This window comes from Rhinopithecus bieti, unplaced genomic scaffold (genome assembly GCF_001698545.2).
Source record: "Rhinopithecus bieti isolate Rb0 unplaced genomic scaffold, ASM169854v2 scaffold_74563, whole genome shotgun sequence".
Classification (NCBI taxonomy): domain Eukaryota; kingdom Metazoa; phylum Chordata; class Mammalia; order Primates; family Cercopithecidae; genus Rhinopithecus; species Rhinopithecus bieti.
This window is the reverse complement of record NW_016827726.1, coordinates 738142-765702: the sequence shown is the minus strand read 5'-3', so window position 1 is coordinate 765702 and position 27561 is coordinate 738142. Positions and strand designations below refer to the sequence as shown.

The following is a 27561-nucleotide window of genomic DNA, read 5'->3' as shown; positions in this document are numbered from 1 at the left end:
TTCGGGAGGCTGAGGTGGGAGGACTGGCCAGGAATTTGAGACCAGCCTGGGTAACGTAGGGAGACCCTGTATCTACAAAAAGTTTAAAAATTAGCTGGGCATGGTGGTGCACGCCTGCAGTGCAGGCTACTCGGGAGGCCCAGGCGGGAAGATCACTTGAGCCCAGGGGTTCAAGGCTGCAGTGAGCCAAGATCATGCCACTGCACTCCAGCCTGGGCAACTGAGTGAGAACCTGAAAAAAAAAAAAAAAAAAGAAAGAAAGAAAGAAAGAAAGAAAAGAAAAGACGGAAAAAAGAAACAGAAGCAGTGGTATACAGACACACACACACACACAATGGAATGCCATTCAGCTATAAAAAAGAATGAAATCCTGTCTTTTGCAATATTTGACTTTCTGTGTCTGCCTTGTTTTAGTTAAAATAATATCCTCCAGTGCAACTGGAGTCAAATATTGCATGTTCTCACTCAGAAGTGGATGGTAAAAAATGTGTACACGTGGACTTAGCACATAGAATGCTAGACAATGGAGCCTCTGAATGGTGAGGAGGTGGGTGATAAGAAATTACTTAATAAGTACAATATACATTACTTGGGTGATGGAGATGATAAGTTTTGACTTGACCAGTATACAATCTACGTATGTTACGTAATTGCACTTGTACTCCATAAATTTATACGAATAAAAAAAAAACCTGGAAAAAAAGTGTTGACGACCCATTATGTGTTAGGAGTTCGGGCTCCTTCTTGCCTTTGCCCAGGAGCCCAAGGCAAGCCCTGGAGCAGGGGCTGGGGATGTATGTGAACAGGTGTGGTGGTCCCAATCCTCTAGAAGTTCAGACACGCAGGAAATGGCTAATAAGAGCTGTGGGTGGAGACCACACAGGCGTGGGAACTGGGACACTGGTGCTTTGGCTCTGAGGGCAGTAGCAGGCAACAGCTCCGTGTGTGCGCAAGTGTGGGAGCGGATGTGTGTGGGCCAGAGTGTGTACTCCAGCACACACACATGCATTTGTGGAAGGAAGCATTTTCTTGGGTCTAGAAAACCCATTAATGTTAAAATCACTCAGAATACTGACCCGGCAGTTGCACTTCTAGGAATCTGCCCTGTGATTCCCCAAAGCACTGCTTGTGTTGGCAAAGTCTGGAAAGTGTAAACGTACACATGACAGAACGTGGTGAAGCTGTACAAAAGACTTAGCTGGGCTGATGGGAGGGCCTCCAAAAGTGTGCCGATGCTAAGTGCGATATGCACAAGGGGTACACATGTGTGCATACCCACACATCTACACATTAACATCGGTCAAGGACCGGCTCAGGCGGGCGGCAGTGAAAGGGTAGGGATGGCTGCCTCCGGGGAGGAAATGGGAGCTGGGAAAGGATGGGAGAAAGGCTTCTTTTCCACCATGTGTCTCTTGGGACCTTTCAATCTTTTCACCTTGTGTATGTATCACCTACTCAAAACCTAATAGACATATAGTTTGACTGGTGGAGAATGGAAGGAGAAAGGTATGCTGAGCAGAGGGAACAACACGCAAAGGAATGGAAGCTGGAGGACTAGCTCATGCTTAGGAGTGGGACAGGGCCATACGGTTGAGATGGGCTCCAGGCTAGGATTGGGCGAGGGTTGATGCTTGGTCCACTCAGTCCTAGACGCCCCTTTATAAAAAGTCCTCTACTTCCAAGCTCATAGCCCTCAGGGCTCATCCTCTCCTCTCAATCATTGCACAGGTTTTGCAGTCCAACTGTCCTGGTCTTTGAGCATGCCACGGCTTTCTAATTCCCCTCTTGTTAGGGTAAAAATAGCAACACCTGCTATGTCCTGTGTGATTGGCCCCACCAACCTCTCCAGCTAGTTCTCAAGAGAAAAATGTAGCTGGGGATGGAATGCTTGGGAGTTTGGACTTAGTTCTGAAGGTAATAAGGAGTCACTGAAGGTTCAATCCTCAGCCCTAAGATCACCCAGGGAACTGGCAGCAGATATGGGACCCCATATCTCTAGATCTCAGCCAGTTAACAACCCATGAAAATACTACTACAAATTGGCATATAAGGAACGCTTACTTCATGACAGGCCTGGCATTATCTCATTTAATCTTCACCACAGCAATGTGAGGAAAGAGATTTTTCTTTTTCCCACTTACAAACACAGACACTGAGGCTCAGCAAAATTAAGGAAACTGTCCAAAGTTTTAAAAACAGTAAGTGGCAAAATCAGGATTTGAACCCAGGTCTGTCAGCCTCCAGAGTCCCCGTTCTTGGCCTCCACATATTTGGCTTTGTAGGTAGAGAAAGGGCTTGGGCTTTTAAAAGAGATGGTGTGATTGCAGTTGTATCAACAGCACAAGACACTTCCTCCCTTGTGGTAACATCCAAACGTCTTTCATCTTTGTGGTTGCAGGTGTCTAACTCCTTCCTGGCAGGACATTTGGTCAGAGTCCATAGGCAGGAAAAGACTTCTGGTTGAGGCTGTTCATCGGAAAGCAAGTCTCGAGCCTCCCAGGAGCGCTGGTCCTGCCCCTTTATTTCTTCTGAGTCAGGAGGGGTGCAAAGGCAGAGCTTGTTCTTGCTTCTGTCCTCAAGCACGTCTTGTCCCAAGCTCTGCAGCCCCCAGCGGCACTCCTCTGCATAGGCTGAAAAGTGAATGGATCTGAATGTTGTCTGGAATTTGGAACTGGGGGCGGGTTCTGTAACTGGTGGTGTTGGCACAGACTAGGAAGAGTCTCACTACCCATGAGACATGTGTCCTCCAGCTCAGCGCTAGATGGCAGGGTCAGAGTGGACACTTTATGATGATGAGTGTCATCCCCTAGGCATCATAGTGAGGGAGAGGGGGACCTGGATTTGAAGCAAAGATAACATACAATATACCATGTTAAATTGTGCAGTGTTGGGGAGCATTCAGTACCTTCACCATGTTGTGCAACCACCACCTCTCTCTGGTTCCAAAACATTTTCATCACCCCAGAAGCAGGCCTTGCTCCCATTATCAGTCGTTCCCGCTTCCTCCCTTTCCCTAGCCCCTGGCAGCCGCCGACCTGCTTTCTGTCTCTGTAGACTTGTCTATTCTGCATATTGTGGGCACAAAGTGCATATAAATCATGAAGTGAGGGGCTGGAAAAGGACCCCTGATTCTTTTTTCTAACTTGCTTCTCCCCAGCCTCCAAACACCTGGTTGCTCAGGTTATACACTTAGGCATTCTTCTTCTTCTTCTTCTTTTTTTTTTTGAGACGGAGTCTCACTCTGCCACCCAGCCTGGAGTGCAGTGGTGCGATCTCAGCTCACTGCAAGCTCCGCCTCCCGGGTTCACGCCATTCTCCTGCCGCAGCCTCCCGAGTAGCTGGGACTACAGGCGTCCACCACCGCGCCCGGCTAATTTTTTGTATTTTTAGTAGAGATGGGGTTTCACTGTGTTAGCCAGGATGGTCTCCATCTTCTGACCTCATGATCCGCCCACCTCGGCCTCCCAAAGTGCTGGGATTACAGGCGTGAGCCACTGCGACCGGCCCGCATTCTTCTTGATTCCCATCTCTCGTTCACCTCTGACTTCCAACCCATCAGCAAACTGTCGTTTCTGCCTGTGAAATGCGCTCATGCACACGCACACCTACTCTCCTTTGCAGCTGCCCCTGTCCTAGTCCTAGTTCGAGCCATCACCCTCTCTTGCCTGAAGTTTTGAGACAGGTCCTCACCAGCCTCCCTGCTGCTGGCGCTTGAATCACTAGCACCTGCCTGCTACTACCTCACCAGTTCTGTCCTGTTCCGCACTCTTACCGCCGGCTCAGAAGGCCACTTGTGATCGGCATCCCTGGCAACCTGCTCCATCTCCAATTTTTTTTTTTTTTTTTTTTTTGCCGGAGTCTCCCCCTTTCCCCCACCCCTGGGGGCGGTGGCCACATCTCCGCTCCCCGCCAGCTCCGCCTCCCGGGCTTATGCCATTCTCCTGCCTCAGCCTCCCAAGTAGCTGGGACTACAGGCGCTCGCCACCTCGCCCGGCTAGTTTTTTGTATTTTTTAGTAGAGACGGGGTTTCACCGGGTTAGCCAGGATGGTCTTGATCTCCTGACCTCATGATCCGCCCGTCTCGGCCTCCCAAAGTGCTGGGATTACAGGCTTGAGCCACCGCGCCCGGCCTCCATCTCCTCTTTTACCACCCGAGGCCTCAGTGGGTGCACACTGGTTCCCCTAACCTTGCTCTTATTCCTCGGATACTACACACCTGCTCCTCCCCAGAGCTTGGTCTGTGACCTTCTGATGACCTGGACATTCCCGTCTCGGTACACACATCAGCTCTGCAGAGGGGCCTCCTGGACCCCTCCAAGGCAGCTCAATTCACCCTCTTTAACATCCCCCCCATGTGGCCCTCTTAGCATTTAGTGTGTTTTTCTATTGGTTCACTATTTGTCTCTCCCTACTGGAATGAGAGCTTGGCGAGGGTCAGGATCCAGGATCCAGGATCCACTCCGCCTTGCTCCCTAACAGGCACTTAATGGGGAATCCATTAATACTCAATTGGCTAAATGCATTTGAAAATAACCATCATAACAATGTAATATCCCATTTATTGGGCACTTTGAAAGTGTCAAGTAATGTTTGAAATATTTTAAATACATTATCCCATTTAATCTCTTCAACAACCCTATTATGTGGGTGCCACTATCCATCTCTATTTTATAGATAAGAAAATTAAGGTTTATGATGTTTTGTGACTTGGCCAAAGTCCTCCATCCGCAGTGGGCTGGCGAGTGTGGCAAAGGCCTGGGGAGGGAGTTTTCAGGGCAGGGGTGAGAGGGGATAGCTGAATAGTCTGCCTTGGTTCTCGGGGAGGTAAGATGTGGATCGCTCATGTTTTCAGGGAAGCCCACATCCCTGCCACCCAGGGGCAAAACTGGGAATACAGATCCTGAGTTTGTGTCTCTGGTGTGACTCTGACTTGCTATGTTACCTCAAGCAAGTTTCATACCCTCAGTTTCCTCAGCAGAAAAATGTGGAGATGGGCTTAGAATATTTCAAAGGTCTCTTCCAGCAACTGTATGTGTGTATGTGGAGGGGAGAAGACAAGGAATCATGAGCCCTCCGTAGTAAAATAGAGCTCTGGGTGGAAATAAAACACAGTGCTCCTCATGTTCAGGGAGCCCTTCTGCAGCACCCCAGAGAGGCAGTCATTCTGCCTGTCCTTGCACACCTCCATCGATGGGCGGCTTACTACCTTACAAAGTGTTTGCCAATGAGTCACAGCCATTTAAGGACATTTACAGAGCTCTACACCCTCTTTCTTAGGGAGGTCACACCTCACTGCATAATAAATACATTGCAATTTATGCACTTTGCAAAGAAAATATAATTTGTATATGGCTATTTGACTTAGGCAGCTGACTCTGACCAGCTGGCATAATGTTACATTTGCAGATGTTCAACTGGACATTTAATACTGGCAATTTTATCGTTTTCTCTTTGTATTTTATACCTGGCACTTTGGGTGTATGTGTGTGTGTTTGCAAACTTTTTTGTGTGTCTCTGAAAAGCTTTGAGGTTCAGAGAAGAAGTCCAAGTTCCTTTTTCCAGGCTTGCTGTCCCCACCATCATCGTCATCACCTCCACCATCAGTAGCAGCTGTGGCCACATGAACTGGATACCAGTGCTGCCGGTGACTAAACGTCTCTCCCTCCCTCTCTGTTCTCTCCCCCAACCCCTTTCCTTGGAGGTTTTGCCCTTCTGCCAAGGTACAACTTTCTCTTACAGGCAGAAGTCCTGCAACCAGCTAGGTCACCTTAAAGATAGCAGCAGCAAACAGATAACCCTTGCCAGGAACATTTATACCCGTTGATTATCTTACGCAATCTCTGCTCTGCTGAGGAAAACCAAGCCCATGCAGTGCCCCACAAAGCCTGGGGCACTCCATCTGGCTCCTGGGAACTTTCTAATATGGATCCTCAACTTCTCTTTCCCTCACTCAGAGGCTTCTGTGCACAGAACTGTCCTCCAGTTCCCCAAAGCACGGCCCCATCCCCACGCAGCACTCTCAACAGACATTAGAGGTCTGGTTATACATTCTTGGCATCATTGTATACACTTAGCACACCTTGCCATTAACCCCATGTGTGCCATTCTTTCTTTCTCTGTTGGCCCCTACCAGGTGAGTGTAAGTGCCACAGGGCAGGCCCCATGTCTGTTTGCCCACCACTGCATTCAGATGAGGCTTGGTAAGCATTGCTACAGGCCCAAATCTGGATATGGCCTGGCAAAGCAAATCAAGAACCAGCCCAGGCAGCTGTCTGCCTGGAAGAGATTGTTGTCATCCTGATGTGGCCAGTCTTTGGCCAACAAGGAGGGTGGGGATTAGGCTTAATCATGTAGACTCTCCACGGGTCTCTGGTGGGCTCAAGGGTCTTGAGGGTTCTGCCCCAGGCAGGTGGTTGCATTTGCAGCCTGGCTGTGGCAGTGCTCTCAGGCACACTGCTGGTGCAAGGGGAAGTTCTGGGATTTCTGAATGATCTATTAGTAGGACTGAGGACAGGAAATAGCCTAGTGGTCACTGTGAGTGGAAGAGTCCCTGTCCAGCATTTCCGATGGATGGCCAGGTTGCCTCTCCTTGATTACCTCCAAAGATGGGGAGGTCATTTCCTTCAAACAACATGTGTCTCCCCTAGTTTTCAAATTTTTGGACAGCAAAGATGGAATCAATGGCCACAGGCTGAATTCAGTCTACTGAGGAGTGCTGTTGGGTTCAAACAATGTTTATCAATATTTTTTAAGGGCCAACCTTTAACAATCAGGAGATTTCATGTAAGAAGTCTAGGTTTCCAGTTACTTTTAAACAAAATAATAATTTTGTTTGAGGCAGGGTCTCACTATGTTGCCCAGGCTGGTCTTGGACTGCTGGGCTCAAGAGATCCTTTTGCTTTGGCCTCCCGAGTAGCTGGGACTACAGGCCTGGCTCCAATTACTCTTGAAAAACAGCCCTGGCCCTCATTCCCACCTGTCCCCTTTGGATTGAAGCCTGGTGCTAGGAGCCTGTCTGGCCAGACACAAGCCCACAGGGAGTGACACTGAGCAGAGCAGTGACACCACCTGCCTGGCCTCGGAAGCATCAGAGTTTGTCACCCCGAGGGAGCTGCTCCTGTGGTTAGTGAATCTGGGCTCCTTGGAAAAGCAGCATCAAGTTACAGAAGTATCCAGTCTCCCTGGTTCTGCTCAGTCCATGAACGGTAAAGGCAGGATTCCTTTAGTGGAGCTCTAGTGCTTTTTGAAAGCATTAAAAGGGACATTGCTTGGATCCTGATGTGAACAGAATCATGGTACAAAGGCATCTTGAGGCAATCGGGGAACCTTGAACGCGAATCAGGCATTGGGTTATGTTAAGGAATTGTGTTCGCTCTGTCGTTCTGCTAGCTGCAGCCATGGGGAGGTGTCGTGCGCTCGCCAGTTAGAAATAAACACAAACACTGAAGCTAGGCACGGTGGCCCACGCCTATAATCCCAGCACTCTGGGAGGCCAAGGTGCATGGATCACTTGAGGTCAGGAGTTTGAGACCAGCCTGGCCAACACAGTGAAACCCCATCTCTACTAAAACTACAAGAATTAGCCGGGCGTGGGGGTGGGTGCCCGTAATCCCAGCTACTCAGGAGGCTGAGGCAAGAGAATCACCTGAACCTGGCAGGCAGAGTGTGCAGTGAGCTGAGATGATTGCACCACTGCACTCCAGCCTGGGCGACAGAGCGAGACTCTGTCTGAAAAAAAAAAAAAAAAAAGAAAGAAATTCTTCCAAGCACAGTGCTATGATGCCTTGGATTTTCTTTAAAATATTCACATGAACAAACAAAAAATATTATGTGGTGGCAGGGATGAAAGACAACTGGCAAAATGTTGAAAATAGTGAGGCTGGGAAAGGGGGATGTAAGGTTCATCATTCTCTCCTCTCTACTGCTGTGTCTCTTTGGAATCTCAAAAACAAATGCATTCAACAAAGCAGGGGCCAGGCACTGTGGCTCATGCCTGTAATCCAGCACTTTGGAAGGCCGAGGCGGGAGGATGGCCTGAGTCCGGGAGGTGGAGGCTGCATTGAGTTTTGATTGTGCCACTGCACTCCAGCCTGAGCTGGAGGAGACCCTACCTTACAAAACAAAACAAAACAAAAACCAAGGCAGGGACCTCCTGGGGAACTGTGCGATCGGCTCTTTGTGGACATTGTTGCACTTTGCTCCCTGATTCTGCACTGAGTCCTGCCCTCAACATTCCTTCCATGCTGGGGAGCTCCCCTCTCCTCTGCTTCTCCCACCCTCTTTCTGGATTTGGACAACTCTGCCCTGACCTTGCTGCCCTTCCCTAAGAGTTTTGAGTGCCTGTCACCCTCGCTCTGCTTCTGGGAGCACGCAGTTCTTCCCGGACAGCCGGCAGAATGGCTGGAGTCCTCCTCACTGACCACCCTGGGCCCTTCCTCCTAGCCGGCCCCTCACCGCGACTCCCATCTCAGTCTCCAGCACCTCATGAAAAAAGGCATTGTTCACAGCAGCTGCAGTGAGTTCTAGTCCAGCTCTGCTGCTACCAGTTAGTCAATTTTGGCCAGATGGCTTTGCTTTGAGCCCCAATTTCCCTTCTTGTAAAATGGGGCTAATAACCCAGCCTCACAAGGGAGTTAATAGGTGTATGGGGTCAAGATCAAGACCCTTCTAGAGCCAACTTCCTGAGTAACACTCCCCTGTGCCCCCACCCTGCAAGCAATGGCAGGCAGCGGGGGTCTCTGCCTCAGAATTCTCAACTGGAGGAAGGAAATACCTGCAGTTCCCCACTGTCTGACTGCTGTGCAGAGTCAGTGGGCAAATGTGTGCCAAGCCCCAGCACTCACTACTTTGTTCACACACCGTGAGCGTGAATACTGCATGTGTGTGATGCACAAGCCCATAGCACAGTGCTTGGCCCACACTGGCACCTACCTTCCTCCAGCTTCCCAGGTGCCTGTGTCCCGCCCGCCCTTCCCCTTCCAGAACCTCATTCCCACACAGTCCCAGCCCTGGGGCACCAAACCATGGCTTTTCAGCTCCTGGCCTAGGTGGCCCACTTTCTAGGGATGCTCACTCTGCCCAATTACAAATATTTGAAACAACTGTAGATATAACCATATTCTCAACAATAGGCAATATTGGGAATGACCTATATGTTCAAAACTAGAATAATGGTTAAATTATGTCACAATGAAATTACTATAGCTATTACTATCATTTCTTGGAAACTATGAAATAATGAGGGGAAATGCTTATATTTAAGTCAAAAAATAGCAGGATTCAAATTGTAAGGAGACAATGATTGTAACTATGAACTCCTAATCTGTCAACTTCCAGGGGATGCGGGGGGACAGCAAAAAAAAAATTTACGCCTAGTAGGACAGACTGGATGGTATTAGTAGTTTTATTTTGGATAGTCATACTGGTTATTCTGTCTTCTTTACATGTTTTTTTGTTTTTTTTTTCTTTTGTTTTTTTTTTTTTTTTTTATTTTTTTTTTTTTTTTTTTTTTTTTTTTTTTTTTTTTTTTTTTTTTTTTTTGAGATGGAGTTTTGCTCTTGTCGCCCAGGCTGGAGTGCAGTGGTGCAATCTTGGCTCACTGCAACCTCTGCCTCCAAGGTTCAGGCGATTCTCCTGCCTCAGCCTCCCAAGTAGCTGGGATTACAGGCAACTGCCACCACACCTGGGTAATTTTTGTATTTTTAGTACAGATGAGGTTTCACCACATTGGCCAGGCTGGTCTTGAACTCCTGATCTCAGGTGATCTGCCTACCTCGGCCTCCCAAAGTGCTGGAATTACAGACATGAACCACCTCGCTCGGCCCGCACATTTCTTTATTCAAAGTTTTCTACATTGAGGGTGAAGTCTTCAGTGACTAAAAAACAACATGTAAGGTGCAAAATAGTATGTATAATATATTCCCCTTTGGGCCAAAAATAAGACTATACATTACATATATATATGCCTTTACTTGCAAAAAGAAAATCTGAAGAATAAACCACAACAAATTAACAAAAGAGACCTCTTCTTTTTTTGAGCAGGGACTGGGCAGATGGCGGCCAGGGTGCAAGGAGGCCTTTCGTTGTACACCTTGTATATTGTACTTTTGAACCACATAAAGGTCTTATCTACTCAAAAAGTGAAAAGAAAAAACATAACTATCTAATCAGTCTTTAGAAGAGGCAGTAGGGTCCCAAATGAGCTCTGTGGATATTTGTTAAAGGTGCTACTTCAAAAAAAAAGGGATCTGGAGGCTGGGTGCAGTGGCTCATGTCTGGCTCATGTCTGTAATCCTAGCGCTTTGAGAGGCAAGGCGGGTGGATTGCTTGAGCCCAGGAGTTCAAGACCAGCCTGAGCAATATGGTGAAACCTCATCTCTACAAAAAAAAAAAAAAAAAAAAAAAAATAGCAGGGTGAGGTGGTGCATGTCTGTAGTCCCAGCAACTTGGGAGGCTGAGGTGAGGAGGATCCCCTGAGCTGGAGAGGTCGAGGCTGCTGTGAGCTGAGATTGCACCACTGCACCCCAGCCTCAGTGACAGAGTGAGACTCTATCTCAAAAAACAAAAAAAGGAATCTGTGCCTTAGTGCGACGGTCATGTCAACTGGGGTCTCTGTTGAGGACTTGACTGAACTCGCCAATCTGTACTGTGACTGAGAGGGGCTGGGGGTGGCAGGGCTTCCAGACAGCCAAATGAGGCCCCAGATCCCACCTCCACAAAGCCTTCTCTGAGACTGATGCTTTGAGGAACACAGTTTGGGGGCTGCAGGGCAAGGAACTCCTACTGGCCCAGCCTCTAGGTAGCAGGGCAGAGACAGGGATGAGGCTGGTCCTGGGGTCCCAGATCCCAGGGCCTCAGGGCTCAGGCAGGCAAGTGAAACATGGCAGGCTCCACCCACAGTGGGGGTGTAGCGCCCAGCTGGAGGGGCAGCCACTACGCAGCTGTGGCCACTATGGGCTCAGTGCCATCAGAGCTGCACATTCTCCAGAAGCTGGAAATTTGGATGTTAAGTAAAATCTTCTGGGTTTGAAATAAAATGTCCTAACTTTTCAAAGAAATCTCATTTAAAACTGTTGGCTCATTTTTTTTTTCCTAAACAAAAATATCTTGTGGTCTCTGCAAAAGTCCTCTGCCAGCTGCCATCTATGATCTTGGCGTGTTCCTGGTGTTCTTGGAGAGCTAGGTCAGTTTCCAGGATTTCCTTCTTCCTTTTCTAACCAATCTTCCCTATTTTATAATTGCTTTGCGAGCTTGGCCTCAGTTGACATCACATTCACTGGTCAATTGTTTGGTGGAATCTGCCTTCCCCCTGTTTGACAATCAGACTGACAGGCATCCATCTCTGGCCCTGGGAGTGTGGTAAGGTGTTGAGAACTTTCTAGCTCTAGCAATGAGCTTTCTTAGGGCAGCGAGTGTTCTGTGCCTGGAAGCAACAGTCAGTGTTCCTGTAGCCAGGACCCCTGCTCTGGGTTCTAACAGTCCTCTGATGCCAAGCAGGGATGCCCCTCCTGCCCATTCCAGCCTCAGTTTCCCCTCCCATCTTGCCATCATACCGTCTGTGCTTGAGGCATCCAGGGCCTCTCACTGTTTAACTCTCTTTAATTCTCACCCTTCTGTGCTTGTGCATATCCAGATCCCTGGGTCTGGACCTCCCTCTCCCGCTGCCTCTACTCCCCCTCTCCAGCCACCTGGAAAATGCCATGCTCAAATGCCATCTCCCGCAGCTCCTGTGCCTCCTCGGTCATAGCAGGAACCCCAGGAGGCTGGCATCAGCTGTTCCCATGTCATTCATTACTTAGATTCCTTCCTTTCCTTCAACCCATACCCTCTTCAGATGATTTTACCTCTCAGCTTTGAAGCTGTCCCTTCCTCTCCAGCTGCAGAGTACTGGCCTTCATCCCTGCACAAGATGAAGAGAAAGAGCCAGGGCATCCTGATTAGGTTCCTGGCCTCCTGCTCTCTCCTCAGCCCCACCCTCCTCTGTCTGTCTGGAGAAAAGGCATTTTAGAAAATGCAAACCGGATCGCCTCTATCCTCAGCTGAAAATCCTTTTGTGCAGGCTGTGTGCGATGGCTCATGCCTGTAATCCCAGCACATTAAGAGGCCATGGCAAGAGGATCTCTTGAGCCCAGGAGTTTGAGACCAGCCTGGGCAACACAGCGAGCCCCTGCCTCTATGAAGAAAAAGATAAGGCAGCCATGTATGGTGGGGCTCTCCTGTAGCCTCAGCTACTTGGGAGGCTGAGGTGGGAGGATGGCTTGAGCCCAGGAGGTCAAGGCTGCAGTGAGCCGCGATTTCACCACTGCACTCCAGTTTGGGTGACAGGAAAAAAAAAATCCTTCTGTGGCTCCCACTGCCTACAGGACAAAATCCAAACACCTCAGCTTGACACTGAGGACTTTTCAAGGTTTGCGCCCTTGATTCCTCTATTACCTGCCCCCACTGCCCTGGGGTCTCAGGTCAAGCCTAATCATTCTGAATGCTCTAAACACCCCTGGACATTTTACAGCTCTGTTTCCTTGTACACGCCCTTTCTACACCTGGAATACCCAGATGCTCTGTGTCTACCTGCTGCATTCCCGTGCACCTGTCTGTCTTCCCCACTATGCTGGAGTCTTTTCTCAGGTGTCAGATGTATCCATTGCTGTATCTTCAGTGCACTGCCCAGGACTGACTGAGCACAAGCAGGGCCCCAGGAAGCATTTGGTGAGTGACCGAATGAGTGAATGAGTGGCCCTCATGTTCACAGAGGCTTTGGCTCTTAGATCATTCTCCCAGGAAAAATGGGCAATTCTAGAGCCCAAAGTGGCCAAAGTGTCCAGTCCTTGCTGGAGTTGGAGGTGTTTGCAATCCTTCCTCCTGTATTGGAGGTTGGGTGCCAGGTCAAAGCTGCCACAAGCTCTTGCAGACTGTCCCCAAGGGGCTGGCAATAACCAGCCATGCTGCCTGCTCCAGTCCGTGACCAACTTGGCTCCCGCCACGCTTCTCTCACAGCAATAGCGCCAGGTCCGCACCCTCCTGGCAGTGCCGTCACACAGCATCAGATAAGGGCAGAGCTGGAAAGGCCCTTTGCAATCAGCTAGTCTCACTTCCTCTGGTTTTCAAATGGGGCAGCTGAGGCTCAGAGCAGGGAGGTGGTTTGCCCAGGGTCACACAGTGAGTCAAAGGTGTAGTCACACCTGGAGTTCTTCAAGATCTTATCAAACAGGAAAATACGATCAAAGAAAACTTGAAGTGTGCTAGAGGGGGGCTGAAGAAGTGTCCTTGAGACTGGGAGGACAAGGAGGGCCTCTCTGAGGCTGATCCTTGAGCTGCTGTGCAAAGGGCAAGCTGGGCAGAGGAACTGGTGAGTACAAAGGGCCGGTGGGGAATGAGCTGGCCCTTGTGAGGCTTTAGCCAGAGCTGAGTGAGGAGAAAGGCAGACAGGGCACGGGCAGGGCCTGATGGAGGGCACCTGATAGACTTCTATGGAGTTTGCCTTTCAGTCCAAGTAAGGAATGACTCAATGAAGTTTAAAAGGCGACTCTGATCTGAACAGACAGTTTTCCAAAGAAGATACACAAATGGCCAAGAAGCACACTGAAGGATGCTCAAATTCATTGTCCCTCAGCGAAATGTAAACCAAAACCAGAATGATACCACTTCACAACCACAAGGATGGCTAGAATCCAAAAGACCTAAGAAGCTTTGGAAAGGACTGGGACCTCCACGCACTGCTGGTGGGAATGTAAGAGGGTGAAACCTCTTTGGAAACAGTTTGGCAATTCCTCAAACAGGCGCCAAGTCAAAGCTTCATCACCGTGTGACCTAGCCATTGGACTCCTAGGCATATATTCCAGAAAAGTGAAAATATATGTCTCCCCAAAAGCCTATATGCAAATGTTCACAGCAACGTTATTCATTGTAGCCCAAAAGCAGAAACAACCCAAATGCCCCTCAACTGGTGAATGAAGGAAATGTGATCTATCCATATCATGGAACATTATTTAGCCATAACAAGGCATGAAGTGCTGATACATGCAACAACATGGATGAACCTTAAAAACATGGCAGGTGTAAGAAATCAGTCACAAAACCTATTGTGTGATTCAATTTTTGTGAAATGTCCAGATAGGCAAATCTATAGAGAAGTAAAGTAGACCTGTGGTTGCTGAGCCTTGAGTGGGAGTGGGGAGTGGATAGAGGATGACTGCTAATGAGGACAGGTTTCTTTTGGAGATAGAGAAAATGGTCTGAAATCAGGTAGTGGTGACGGCTACACAACTCTGTGTGAATATCCTAAAAATTATGGACTTGTCACTTGAATTGGTGACTCTTATAGTATATGAATTTATCTCTATAACGCTCTTATGTTAAAAAAGACCACCCTTGTTGCTTGAGGTCAGTGGGGGCAGAAGGGAAGCAGGCAGGCCAGGTGGCCGATAGAACAACCTCAGGCTCAAAGGACCAGTGCTTTGAAGGCACTTGGTAAACACCTGTGGGTACCTGAACCAGCTGATCCCTGGTCAGGAATGCTCTTCTCTTCCAACCCAGGCTTTCTTAACCTCCACACTATTGACATTTGGGACAGGATAATTTTTGGTGATGAGGGCTGTCCCGTGTATTGTGGGAGGTTTAGCAGCATCTCTGGCATCTACCCACTAGATGCCAGCACTCCCCCTCCCCAAGTTGTGACAATCAAAAATAGCTCCAAACATTGACAAATGTCTTCCAAGGGGCAAAAACGTCCCCAGCTGAGAACCATCGTTCCAACCTCCCTGGCTCACCTGGTGAATTCCTACTCATTCTTCCTGATCTACTTCAAATATCATCCCCTCTGGGCAGCCTTCACCTGCATCCCCTGAGGCCTCACAGTTTCCTAAACACCCCTGTCAAAGCCCTGAGGACCCTGCTTACACACCACTCTCCCCATACCCCACTGTCTGTAAGCTCTGTGTAGCAACGGCTTTTTTTTTTTTTTTTTTTTTTTTTTTTTTTTTTTTTTTTTTTTTGAGACAGAGTCTCACTCTGTCGCCCAGACTGGAGTGCAGTGGCACAATCTTGGCTCACTGCAACCTCTGCCTCTCGAGTTCAAGCGATTCTCCTGCCTCAGCCACCCAAGTAGCTGGGACTGCAAGCACCTGCCACCACGCCCGGCTAATTTTGTGTATTTTATTACAGATGGGGTTTCACCATGTTGGCCAGGCTGGTCTCGAACTCCTGAATTTGTGATCCTCCCGCCTTGACCTCCCAAAGTGCTGGGATTACAGGTGTGAGCCACTGTGTCCAGCCTGCAATGACATCTTATATATGCCTGGGTTCCCAGTATCTGGCACAAACCCTTACACTTTGGAGGTCATTGTTGTGCCATTTCTTCACCTCTACAGTGCAGGGATGCATTGCTTTTTACAGCATCTCTGTGATCCCTGCTTACATGTTGGTTGGTTGAATCTGTCAACCCTTCCTGACCCTGATTAGGAGTGTAGGCTGTGGATTTAGATGGCCAGTGTTCGAATTCTGTTAGACATTGGGCAAGTGGCTGAACCATGTTACTCTTAGTTTCCAGTCTGAAAGTGAGCCCTATAGTGTTGTCATGAGAACATAGTAAGAATACAACAAATAACAGATATTACTGATATTAATAATTTTGTATTTCTTCTAAGGGGCCTGCCAGGCCTCGACATAGTTGCCCCTATTACTGACAAGCCTTCATGTGCCAGCTGCATCCTGGGTGCTGGCAAGGAGGAGACAGGTTACATCGTCCCCATCTTTAAGGAGTCCTGGGGGAGGAGCATACCTGTAAACTGTGGGGTCCTAAAAGATCTGGTTTGAATGGAATCTTGCAGGAAGAGTAGGATGGGGTTGCTAAGCAAAGGAGGGCATTGCAGGCAAGAGAAATTCCAACTGGGAAGTTTGGAGGTGGGCAAGAACACAGTTCATTCTGCCAGCTGGATGTGGATTGTTGTAGGTGGACCAGCAGAGGGTGGGTGGGTGGGGTAGCTGGAGGCGAGAAGGCTGGCCAGAGATTAGACCATCATGAGCCATGTATGCCAGTCTGAGGACTTTGGTCTTGATCCACTTGGTAATGAGGAGTCTTGGAATATTTCTGAGCAGGGGAGCAGTAGCCTCAGCTCTGTATTACCAAATTGACAATAGGATAAAGGATGCATCAGAATTGGAGGGGACAAGATAGGAGACAAGAAGATGGTGAAAATTTCAACCTGGAAAACACTACTTGAACCCTTTTAGAGACAATTCAGTCTTTATTGTAGGCCTGAGACAGGGCACCCTCAGATACAGTGCACCCTTACTGAACCATAAGTTACCTTTTTTTCAATCAGGCACCCTCCTCCCTGCTCTCAGAACTCGAAGCCAGGTAGTCCACTAATTATTAAAGAACATGCTCATTGCATAGAATCTGGAAAGTCAAGAAAAAGTAGTCAGGGAACACATCTCCCACAACCCCAGCATCCATGGGCAAACACTGTTAACACTCTTTAGCCTATTTCCTTCCAGTCTTTTTTCTAAGCTCTTGCCACATATTTGGGATCCTGCCATCTGTATGCTGATGCAAAACATGTTTCCATTCACTAAAAACTCTCAACTTTTGGTGGTCACATGTGTGTCCCATAATTTTATTGATTCCCTACTGTTGGATATTTAGGTACTTTGTGACTGTTGATGAATATCTCTGCACATGAAAGAGGCTCTGTTCATATCTCCATCCTTTCATTTGGATGTACTCCTCTTCTTTAAAACATTTTTTGGCAAAGGAACCTCTCTAGCGTGCTGGGACACCCTTTTCCCCATCATCAGGGATTTCTTCCTCAAGTCTGAATTAAATCTTTGGGACTGGAACTTAATCCTGTTTCCCTTACTATGGGGTGCTGGCGGAGATGGACCACAGCTGGTCTTGTTTTTCCCATGGAATGTTGCCTGGGAGGGTCAGTAGTTAATCATCAGCCGAGAATGGAGAGTGGGATGTGCCTGTGAGCTCAGGAGAATTAGCCTAGACTGAGATAAATAAAGACAAGGTTAACCGGGACAAGGTGATGGAGGAAGCAAAGAAATTGGTGGACTGGGGTGAGTCAGTCTGATATCGGCATCCTATGTAGTACTGAGTAGTGACCTTCCTTCCTTCCAGACCCTAAGAGAAATCTCTTGGAAAGAGTACCCCAACCCTGCTGCCAGCCTTCAGGCTCACTTTCTCCAGTGCTTTGTAGCAGCCCTTCCTACGACACATGGAACAAGTAGCCAGTGCTGATGGCGCACATGCCATGTGCCAGGCTCTGTGCTATGCCACAACTTATACAGTCATATTTTGGGGCCAGCACGATACAACCAGAAGCACCCTGGAGGCGGGCAGACCTGGTTCCAGTCTCTGCACAGGCACTTCCTACTGGTGTGACCACATGGCAATCATTTACCTCTGAGAACCTCAGTTTCCTCATCTGTAAATTGGGATTTGATGGCACCAGTTTCCCAGGATTGCTGTGGTGACTCTAACCAATGCCAAACTCGTAATGTACCAAGTACCAGGCCTGCAAGGAGCAGGTTCTCGAGATAAGTTATTTTCTCATGATATTGAATTCTCCTTATATCCCAGCTCAGATATAAGGAGAAAATGCCACCATCCAGACCCAGAGATGTCAAAAAATGTAATATATCCAATTGCCTTGGATAACCTCCAGGGACAGGAAACTCATTAGTAGGGAGGAATTTATAACTTCCTTTTATAAATAAGGAAACTGAGGTGCTGAGAGATTATGCCAGGAGTCTTCACAGGACAAAAACTGCCATCTGAGAGACGTCATGTCTTAGAAGAGCATCAGCCTCAGGATAGGTGTGGAGTGGAGGCCGAAGCTTCTGAGCCCCCCACATTCCCTAGGCCCTGCCCTGCTTCATGTCCAGCCTGGCCACCACCCAGCTTCACCGACTCACCCTCTTTGGCAAAGGACACAAAGGGGACCTAGAACATAGAAATGACTTCCCAAGAGGCAACCATGTCCAGGACTGGGCCCACCTGAGCTAGGGCATGACAGCTGCCACTGGGGGCCACCACAGCACACAGGCACTTTCCTGCCCAACCTCGTTCACCTCACAACACCTCATGGGCAGTGTGGGGGGATTAGCATGGCCCTGAGGAGGAAACTGAGGCTCTCAAGCTCAAGGTCAATGCGCAAACTGGGATTCCTGTCAGAGGCCACTTGCTCCGCTCATCCCACAGGCGAATCCACGTCCAGATGTCCCCAGCAAGGACTCCCACCCGCTAAGCGCTGCCTGTCGTGGCTCCAGTCAACGGTCGTCGGGCAGCAAGCAGCAGCCCAGCGGGATGAAGCCAGGTCCTTCTCCTTCCCTGAGACATAGAAGCCCCCTCCCCACCAGCCCTCGCCCTCCGCTGGCTTCCCTTTAGCAGAAAGTTGCTCCATGCTCCGACAGACACATCGCCGCGAGAAAATGCCACCACCCAGACCCAGGGACAAAACGGGGACTGTTTCGGCGCAAGTGGACTTTCCAAATCCACCCCTCGCAGGCAAAGAGGACATAAAGCCGAACCGCGTCCCGAGCACCGCCGCGGACTGGGACTGCCTCCCGAGCCCTCAACGCCCCCTTGGGGAAGGCACAACCCCGGCGGTCACAGAGAAGGAAACTGAGGCTCACAGGCCAAGCGGAGGCATCTGCCCAAGGTCAGGCACAGCCAGGGAGCGGTGGGGCCGGGTCTCGAACCCGGGTTCGGGGCCACGACCGCCGCCGGGGATCCCGGAGCAGCCCCTCAGGCGGCTCCGCCAGCTCACGACGGGTCCCCAAGCCCGCCCGGGACCCCACCCCGAGCCGAGGCCCCGCGGGGAGGCGGCGGCCGCGTTACCTGGTGCTGCTGCCGCGGGCGTTGGCTCCGCACCCGGTTCGCCTCGGTCCCGCTCCCGCGCCCGCGCCGGCTGCGCTCCGGGCAGGGATGGAGCGGGCGGCGCGCGCACGGCCTGCGCCCCGCGCCTCGCACCCACTTCCTCGTCTCCGCCCCCAACTCGCTCCTCCTTGCTCTTAACGCTCCTTCCCTTCCTTCCCTCTCCAAGTCTCTCTCTCTCTCTCTCTCTCTCTCTCTCTCTCTCTCTCTCTCTCCTCTCTCTCTCTCTCTCTCCTCTCTCTCTGCGCGCACACACCCACATTTTCTCCTCCAGTCTCCCTCTCCCACGGTCTCACCCACTTTCTATTTTCCATTCTCCTTCACCCTCCCTCCTCATCTTACCGACTCTGACACTTGCCCCTTCCTCCTCCTTTCCGACACACTGCCCCCTCTTTCTCTCCCTTTCCTCATTGGGCGCCCAGGGCCCAGCTAGAGTCAGGCTAGAAGGGGGAAATAACTAGTTTTGAGGAAAAGCTTGAATAATTCTGGAATCTGAAATCTAGAAACACAAATGCAGAAATTAATTAGTTCAGGGGTTATTAATTACCAAAAAAAAAAAAAGTCAAGAAACTTCAAAAACCCTAGAGTGGCTTTGTTTTGGTTGAAGGAAGGGATGAAGAGAGAGAGAAGTAAGGAAGTGCACTTTGGGAAAAGGGGTTTTGGGGTAAGGAGAATAATGCCCACCTTCCAGATGAGAAAACCAAGGCTCAGATGGAAAAACCCGTCTCCTGAATATCAAGATATTAAGGCCACTGTGCTAACCACACAGATCTCCTTGGAGGGAGCCTGGGTGGGCAGGATGGTGAGAGATTTTCGCCAGGCCTGGATAGCAGCCCAGTGCCGGGGAGGCAGGCGGTCAGCTGGGCTCACCCGGTTTGCTTGGGGAGCCTGGTGTGTGGAGGGGGATTTCCGTGCAAGCTTGGCAAAGGATGGTGAAAGCGAGGAGGGTTCAGCTAGCATGCATTTCAGACACATGCCACTGCTGATTGATGCTCCACCTCAAGCCATTCTGTCACCACGGACCAGCCCTGTGCCAGGGGCTGTGAGGCAGAGGACGAGGGGCCATGGTCCCCTAGGTCTCAGTTCACAGCTTCTGGGGAGGCTATTGCTGCACTATGCATCCAAGTCATTGTCATCTTGGAATGACAAGAGCCTCCAAACTGGTCTTCTGGATGCCTCTCTTGCTCACCTGCCATTCACAAAGCAGCTCAGATAATCTCTGAAAAGTGTAAATCAGATCGTGCCTGTCTACTTCCCTGCTTCCAGACCTCCCGTGACTTCTTGCTATAGTTCAAGTAAAATCCAAGTTCCTTGTCACTGCTAAGAGGCCTCACCCTACGTGGTTTGCTAGAGCCACCTCTCGGATCTCATCTCTCACCACTCTTTACCTCTCTCTCTATACCTCAACCACAGTGGCTTCTTCCCCATTCCTGGACTAGGCCAAGCAGACCATACCACAGGCCATTTGCACAGGTTGTTTTTTCTGCCAGGAAAGCTCTCCTCTGTTGCTGTAGCTGCTCGAGCGTCACCTCCTCGGTGAGCCCACCCCTAACCGACTTATCTGAAGGAGTCACCTTCTTGCCTATAGTGTTTTTCACAGCAGCCCCTTTTATTGTAATTAACACAATTATCACTGCCTAAAATTAATTTGTTTTTCTTTTTTCCTTTTTTTTTTTTTTTTGAGATGGAGTCTTGCTCTGTTGCCAGGCTGGAGTACAGTGGTGTGATCTCAGCTCACTGCAACCTCTGCTTCCCAGGTTCAAGCGATTCTCCTGCCTCAGCCTCCCGAGTAGCTGGGACTACAGGCGCTCACCACCACGCCCAGCTAACTTTTGTATTTTTAGTAGATATGGGGTTTCACCATATTGACCAGGTGTGTCTCAAACTCCTAACCTTGTGATCCACCTGCCTCAGCCTCCCAAAGTGCTGGGATTACAGGCCTGAGCCACCATGCCTGGCCTATTTTGTTTTTCATTTGCTTATATGCTTATTGCCTGCTTTAGCTCACCGGCATACAACTGGGGAAGGATTGCAACCTTATCTGTATTGTTCCCTGTGTCTCTGCAGAGCCTAGAACAGTACCTGGTACATAGTAGATACTCAATAAATATTCACTGAATGAGTGAATGAAAAAAATGCTATAACAAAGAGGTTTAGAAAATGAAAAAGTTGATTGACCCTGACAAAGGAAAAAGAGGATTATCTTCAAAAAGATTACTTTACAGGCCAATCCTAAAAGAAAAGCAACATTTTACAAACTGGAGAAGAGGGGAAGGACTGTGCAGGTTGAGGTGACAGCACAGAGAAAGGTACTGAGGCATGAGGTTCAGCACAGCTGCAAGCCAAGGTATGGGGAGCACAGACAGAACCACGAGACAAGGCTGGAGAGGCCAGTGGGAACCTGATCGAGGGATGCCTGGAGGACTCAGATGGCAGTTTGGACTTGATCCAGTTAGCAATAAGGGGGTTATGGCAGGTCTTTAAGCAGGGGATAGCTGAAAAGGCTGGGATGTGTGTCCTAGAGTAGAGAAGGCTCCAGTGACCTTCGTCTCTATGAAGGAACTCTGTGCAGAGGGAACAGATGAGACAGCAGCACTGAGGCTAATGGTAGAAATAGAATGAGATGCATTTCCACTCAGTAAATAATGTGTTTTTAAAGGAGCTGAAGAGGAAAACGGGCTCCGGGGTGGTGGAATCACCATCCACGCATCTTCAGTGCCCCTCCCGGAAAGAGGTTGATGTGCCTGGGACTTGTGTAGCTGCTGATGTGCTGGTAGAAATGATGTGTATTTCTTCTGAGCAGAGGCTTTAGGGCCAGGAGTGCCTGCCATGTTCCTTTCCTGTCTGCCACAGGACTGGCACCATTCAGGTGTTGTGCCAGGGAGAGGCTGCTCCATCACCTGGGTCCCAGAGTGAAACCACAGAGGCCCAGCTGGCCCCCAGGGAACATGTGGTGTAAGTAAGAGATACTTACATTACATGCTGTAGGCCATTGCAGTTTCTAGAGTCATCTGATATTGCTGGATAGTCACGGTCCCTTGGTCTGCCTTAGTGAGTCACAGGCTCACCCAGGCTGGTTCCAACACTCACTAGCTGTGATGGATTTTCAAAAACGAACCTGGCAATTCAGCCCAGGCTTCTTTGCAATGGAACAGCACCTCCTATGGAGAGGTGGAGTGTATTTCATTGCTCCTTGAACTTCGGACTGACCTTGAGACTTGCTCCAACCCATAGAACCCAGTAGAAGTGATGCAGTGTGGCTTCTGAGGTTAGGCCTTAAGAGACGTGGCAACCTTGCCTTTCCCCTTCTCAGAACAATACCCAAGACCACCACGCTGTGAAGCTATCTAGGATGAAAGACCATGCGGAAAGAGGTGCTCAGCAGTCGCAGCCCTCACAGCAGACCCACTAGCTGAATGCAGCCACATGAATAAGCTCAGGTGGGGCCAGCACAAGAACCACTGTTTAAAGCTGGTGGAGTGGTTTAAAGTGGTGTAAAGCTAGCTCGAGTGGTTTGTTATGCTGCAGTGAATGACTAGGTAAGTGGCGCTGGGAGAATCAGCAACCATCTTGAAGACCATTTCCTTGGCTAAAAAATAAGCATAACAGTAACGTTATCCTTGTAAAGAGACTGTTTTAAAGAGACTGTCTCTTGTAAAGAGACAATGTCTGTTGTAAAGTGTGTGGATGAGGCTCAGATTTTTTTAAAGAAAGGATATACAATTCATTTATTCATTCAACAAACGTGTATTGAGTACCTACTGTGTATGTGTCAGGCCCTGGGTCTACTCTGGGATGCAGCAACAAGCAAGATAGGCAAGGACCTGCCATGCTAGAGGTAGATGAAACGAGCCCAATAATTCCAGCTACAGATAATTGCTTTGGGGAAAGCCAACAGGGTAAAGTCATTGAGAGTGACTGGGCTAGCACTTTGTTTAAGATACTTAGGGAAGGATTTTCTGAGCCTGTGACATTTGCACCGAGCCAGGCATTTGTAGAGAAGTGGGAGCAGCCTCCCTGTGAAGGACCAAGAAGTGCAAATGCTCCAGGGTAGGGCAAGCTTGGCCTTGACAAGAAACAGGGACAAAGTCAGTGTGGCTGGGTGTATGAAGAAGAGGGACAATGGCCAGAGATGGGGTTGGTGCAGGGCTTTGTAGGCCATGGTAAGGTGGTGGATTTCATCCTAAATGCAATGGAGCTGTAAAGGTTCTAATAGGGTGGTGATATCCTTCAAACACTGTAAAGTGATTTCCTGCTGGAAACAGTTCATGGTTGGCCACCCATCTGATCAGGACAGCACTGTTGACCCTGTCCAGCTCTCAAAGTTTCCAATTCTGTGCTAGATCTGAAAACCTCTGGAAGCTCCTAAGCATCTTCATCATAAAAGGAGTCCTTGTTGTTACGAATAACCAGAATTGAGGCTCCCTGCCTTGCTGGAGGGCTTTGGGATCTGATGGCCCGAAATCCCTTCTGGCTCTCTGTATGTAACAAGAACCATCTTTCAAAGGAAGCCGAAGAGGCCTCTCATTCTGAGGAAACCCAAACCACTATTGGACCAAAATAGAAAAACGTATTTTCTTTGGAATGAGTAATCCCTGCTGAGTCTGACTGCTTGAAATCGGAAAACAAAACAAAATAATAACAACCAAAAAACCCCATAAACCCAACAATTAAGATACTGAATGACATGGTATGGTAATAACTTTTACCCAAGTGGTTTGTGGAAAATTCTGATAAAAACCTACTGGTTTTTGTCATTGGTTATTTCTTGTCTGCATCCTGTGCTGTGTGGTAGCTCTGGGTTTGTGGTAGGGCACCTGAACTGTGGTCGGGCTGTGTGGGTGCAGATTTCCTGGCTGTCGTGTGCTGAGAACCTTGAGAGAAGTATTGGAAAGGTCTGGGGCCTGGGAGTCCCCAGATGGATACAGCTAATTCCTGCCCCACCCGTGCTATTCTGGAGACCCCAGACTTAGCTGCTTCCCCCAGCATCTCTGAAATTACACAATGACCCAGTTTTGGCTTGCAAGGGGAGGAGGGAACATCGTTTGTTGACTATCTACTGTTTTCTGTATACTGTGCTAAGTTCTTTGGGTACATCATCTCTAGTAATTCTCATCACAGCTCTGTGAGGCAGATACTCTTATTTCCTCTAAGTTACAGATAAGGAAACTGAGGCTCAGAAAGTCAGATATGTCTCCCAGGTTCCACAGCTAGCTGGGGGATTCACTTCACCAGGTTTCTGCTTTTAACCACTCTGCTCTCCTGGTCCACTCAAACAACAAAACAGACTGTTCTATGGGGACCTAGAGTAGAGAATGATTCAGCCGGGGGTGGAGAGGGATCCAGGAGGCAACTTTTATAGCGGATCTGGAAGCCTAAATAGGACTTTGTTCATGGGAAGGGTGGGGAGGGATGTTTCAAGCAGAGACAAAGCATAGAAGGACATTAAGTATGAGGTGTTAAGAGGGAAAAAGGGACAGTGGTATTGTGGAGTGATGGGATGGAGAGGTGGGTTGGGGTAGAGCATAGAAGCCCTTGAACATTCTGCTAAGAAGCCTGGGCTGCATCCTGGTGGCAATAGAGGGTGGTCAGTGCAAAAGAGAATGTTCATCTGAGAGATGGTGAGCGGGAGAACATTCTCCCTGATGACTGATAGAAAAAGGAACAAACTCAGGCATCTTCTGATTTCAAGGAACAGAGATGCCTGGAACTGGCTCAAGCATGCAGGACTTTATGGAACTGAAATTCAGGAGGTCATGAAAAAAGGCTGGGACGCACAGCCTGGTCTCATGGAACCTGGACAGTCTTCCGGCAACATCTATTCCTTTTTTCTGCCTCTCCTGGAAAATCATCTTCTTTGTCTCCTTGAGCAGACTCGTGTCCCCAGTTCTGAATCCCCTATACTTTTCACTTCCATGGTATTGCTACTGGGGCTCTGCTTGGGCCTCAAAGCTACGTGACTCACAGATCCATGGCCCAGCACAAGTTGACTACAGCTTTGAGTCTCTTAATTCAGATCATAAGAAAGATAAGATCTGAGGGAAGTGACTTGTAAAGTACCTAAGAGAAAGGGAAGGGAAGTAACATTTTCTTGAGTGCTTACTATGTGCCAAGTGGGCACATGAAATATCTCAGTTAACCTCACAATAGCCTCACTGAGCAAAGGGTACAATCTCCATTTTTACAGGAAGGAGAGTGATATGGTTTAGATAGCTTCCCCTCCAAATCTCAGGTTGAAATATAATCCCCAATGTTAGAGGCCTGGTGGGAGGTGTTTGGTTCATGCAGGCAGACCTCTCATGAATGGTTTGGCACTCTCCTCTTGGTGATGAGTGAGTTCACATGAGATCTGGTTGTTTAAAAGTCTGCGGACCTCCCCCCACTTGCTCTCTTGTTCCTGCTTTTGCCATGTGATGTGCCTGCTCCTGCTTTGCATTTCACCATGATTGTAAGCTTCCTGAGACCCTCACCAGAAGCTGAGTAGATGTTGGTGTCATGACTATACAGCCTGTAGAAGCAAGAGCCAATTAAACTTCTTTTCTTTGTCAATTACCCAGCCTCAGAAATTTCTTTATATCAATGCAAGAATGACCTAATACAAAAAATTGGAACTAAAGAGTAGAGGTTTGCTGTAAAGATAGCTGATGATGTGGAAGTAACTTCGGAACTGGGTAATGGGCAGAGGTTGGAAGAGTTTGGAGGGCACGGAAGAAGACAGGATGATAAGGGAATGTTTGGAACTTCAATTGGCTAAATAGTTGTGACTAAAATGCTGATAGTGATGTGGATGGTGAAATCCAGGCTGATGAAGCCTCAGTTAGAAATGAGGAACCTGGCCAGGCGCAGTGGCTCACACCTGTAATCCCAGCACTTTGCGAGGCTGAGGTGGGTGGATCACTTGAGGTCAGGAGTTTGAGACCAGCCTGGCCAACATGTTGAAACCCTGTCTCTACTAAAAATTTTTAAAAGAATAGCTGAGTGTGATGGCATGTGCCTGCGGTCCCAGCTACTCAGGAGGCTGAGGCAGGAGAATCTCTTGAAACCAGGAGGAGGAGGTTGCAGTGAGCTGAGATCATGCCACTGCAGTCTGGCCTGGGCAACAGAGCAAGACTCTGTTGAAAGAGAAAGGAAAGAAAGGAAAGAAAGAAAAGAAAGGAAGAAAGGAAGGAAGGAAGGAAGAAAGGAAGGAAGGAAGGAAGGAAGAAAGGTAGGAAGGAAGGAAGGAAAGGAAGGAAGGAAAAAAGGAAAGAAAAGAAAGAGAAGAAAGAAGGAAGGAGGAGAGGAGAGGAGGGAAGAGGAGAGGAGAAGAGAGGAAAGGAAAGGAAAGGAAAGGAAAGGAAAGGAAAGGAAAGGAAAGGAAAAGAAAGGAAAGGAAAGGAGAGAAGAAAGAAATGAGGAAACTATTGGCAACCAGAACAAAGGTCACCCTTTATATGCCTTAGCAAATAACTTGGCTATATTGTGTTAATGCCCTAAGGAACTGTGAAAGTTTGAACTTAAGAGTGATTACCTAGAGTATCTAATAGAAGAAATTTCTGACCAGCAAACCCTTCAAGATGTGGCCTGACTGCTTCTAACAGCCTATGCTCATCTGTGGAAGCAAAGAAATGAGTTAAGTTGGAACTTATATATAAAGGTAGGGTAAAAGTTTGGAAAATTTGTAGCCTAGTCATGTGGTAGAAAAGAAAAGCCCATTGTCAGGAGAGGAATCCAAGCAGGCTGTGGAGCAACCACTTACTAGAGAGACTTGCATGATTAAAGGGAGTCAGGTGCTGATATCCAAAACAATGGGAAAAGTCCCTGAAGGCATTTCAGAGCTCTTCTAGGAAGCCCCTCCCATCACAGACCCAGAGGTCTAGAAGGAAAGAATGGTTTCCCAGGCCAGGCCTGGAACGTCCATGCACAGCTGCAGGACACTGCTCTCTGCATCCTGGTAGCTCTAGCTCCAGCCTCAGCTCAAAGGGGTCCAGGTACAACTTGGGCAGCAGCACCACAGGGTGCAAGCCATAAGCCTGGCCAGTTTCCATACAGTGTTAAGCCTACAAATACTCAGAATGGAGGCATGAAGGAGGCTTGGTGGCTTCCATCTACATTTCAAAGGATGTATGGAAAAGCCTGGGTGCCCAGACAGAAATCTGCTGCAGGGGTGGAGTCCCCACAGAGAGACACTATTAGGCCAATTCTAAGGGGGAAATGTGGGGTTGGAGACCCCACACGGAATTCCCACCATGACACAGCCTAGTGTAGCTGTGGGAAGGGGATCACTGGCCTCCACCCCCCAGAGTGGTAGATCCATTGGCAGCTTGCACCCCAACCCTGGCAAAGCTTCAAGCATCAACTCCAATCTTTGAGAGCAGCCATGTAGGTTACACACAACAAAGCCAGAGGGGCAGAGCTACCCAAGGCCCTGGGAGCCCACCCCTTCACCAGTTTGCTCCAGCTGTGGGACATGGAGTCAAAGGAGATTATTTTGGAGCATTAACAGTTAACAAATGCACTGCTGGATTTCAGATTTGTGTGGGACCTGTTGCCTCTTTCTTTTGACCAATTTTTCCCTTTGTGAGTGTTTATCCAATGCCTGCACCACCATTGTATCTTGGAAGTAAATAACTTGTTTTGACCTTACAGTCTCATAGGTGGAAGGAGATGAGTCTCAGATGAGACTTAGGACTTTGGAGTTG

The 27561-nt window shown here is 48.8% G+C and overlaps 1 protein-coding gene across 9 annotated transcripts in view; it reads right to left on the bottom strand.

The window, feature by feature from the left end:
- HRH2 (histamine receptor H2) overlaps positions 1–18996 on the bottom strand; it is a 52761-nt gene extending 33765 nt beyond the window's left edge. For 4 of the 9 annotated variants that reach the window (XR_001883819.1, XM_017864100.1, XM_017864101.1 and 1 more), the window contains exons 1-4: positions 18640–18793; positions 16857–16992; positions 16305–16396; positions 11844–11899 (exon numbers count right to left, since the gene is read on the bottom strand). The gene's annotated coding sequence lies outside the window, so the exon portion shown is untranslated. Of the gene's footprint in view, positions 1–2182; positions 2836–11843; positions 11900–16304; positions 16397–16856; positions 16993–18639; positions 18794–18844 lie in introns of those variants that run through there. The other 5 variants (XM_017864103.1, XM_017864104.1, XR_001883820.1 and 2 more) reach the window with 4 other exon arrangements.
- Positions 18997–27561: the final 8565 nt, after the last annotated feature.